Source organism: Limulus polyphemus, unplaced genomic scaffold, assembly GCF_000517525.1.
Source record: "Limulus polyphemus unplaced genomic scaffold, Limulus_polyphemus-2.1.2 Scaffold10727, whole genome shotgun sequence".
NCBI classification, from domain to species: domain Eukaryota; kingdom Metazoa; phylum Arthropoda; class Merostomata; order Xiphosura; family Limulidae; genus Limulus; species Limulus polyphemus.
In genome coordinates, this window is record NW_013676337.1 from 3,830 (window position 1) to 5,471 (window position 1,642).

The following is a 1,642-nucleotide window of genomic DNA, read 5'->3' on the forward strand; positions in this document are numbered from 1 at the left end:
TACTACTGTAAAGATACGAGTGTATATAACATATCTGATTACGTGAGGATCAGGAATGACTACTACAGTAAAGATACGAGGTGTAGACAACAGTTCTGATTACGTGAGGATCAGGAATGACTACTACAGTAAAGATGCGAGGTGTAGACAACTGTTCTGATTACGTGAGGATCAGGAATGACTACTACAGTAAAGATACGAGTGTATATAACATATCTGATTAAGTGAGGATTTGAGAGACCGCTACAGAAAATGGGAAAAGGTAATACAAGAGATTTCCAGATCAGAAGTGTCTAACAGACAACTTATGAAGTTAAAACAACAGATTTCTAAATGAAGATCGGTTGGGCACAGTGAACAAATGAAGAAACTTCCCAGCTAGAGACTTAATAAAAGTTAAGTGTTCTTTACATCATATCGAAGATCCTGAATTTTTAAACAACACGTACGATTAACTATGCTGAAGGAACACAGCAGGGACGCTTTTCATCTTACGATTAGGTCTAAGTGACGGAAATCAATACGACCTTATCACAGAAGAGATCGCGGCCACAAGAACTGCTTACCCACGGCCTAGCAAGATGATACACGGCTGTTACACAAGTGAATACAACATGGTAAATTGGTGGCCAAATTAACCTAAATAATAAGTATAACGACATGGCAGCCTCCACGTTTAATAACTTAACAAATGTAATTAAATAAACAGTTACTTAAAGGTAATAGATAAACATAACTTGAATCACTGTGATCTCGTTGTGGCGATTAAAATAAGAGAATAACACGTTTAAAAAGTCCGTTAAATTATATACATCTACATAAACACTAACTGTTGTTTATAAGATGAACATAAGATACTAAAGTAGATACAATAGGAAATGATGACTTCACACACGGAACAAACTATGGTAAACATAACACAGAGGAGCTGACAGAAAGTAGACACTGAACCAGCTGTGGTAAACATAACACAGAGGAGCTGAAAGAAAGTAGACACTGAACCAACTGTGATGTAAGCCTAACACATGGAGCTGACAGAATGCATACACTAAACTAACTGGGGTAAACATAACACAGGGAGCTGACAGAAAGTAGACACTGAACCAACTGTGGTAAACATAATACAGAGAGGCTGACAGAAAGTAGACACTGAACCAACTGTGGTAAACATAATACAGAGAAGCTGACAGAAGGTAGACACTGATCTAACTGTGGTAAACATAATATAGAGGAGCTGACAGAAAGTACACACTGAACCAACTGTGGTAAACATAATACAGAGAAGCTGACAGAAAGTAGACACAGAACTAACTGTGGTAAACGTAATACATGGGTGGTGACAGAAAGTGGACACTGAACTAACTGTGGCCAATATAGCACTGGGAGCTGACAGGAAGTGGACACTGAACTAACTGTGGTAAATATAGCACTAGGAGCTGACAGGAAGTGGACACTGAGCTAACTGTGGCAAATATAGCACTGGGAGCTGACAAAAAGTAAACACTGAACCAACTGTGGTAAACACAATACAGAGGAGCTGACAGAGAGTAGACACTGAACCAACTGTGGTAAATATAACACAGGGAGCTTACAGAAAGTAGACACTGAACCAACTGTGAGGTAAACATAACACAGGGAGCTG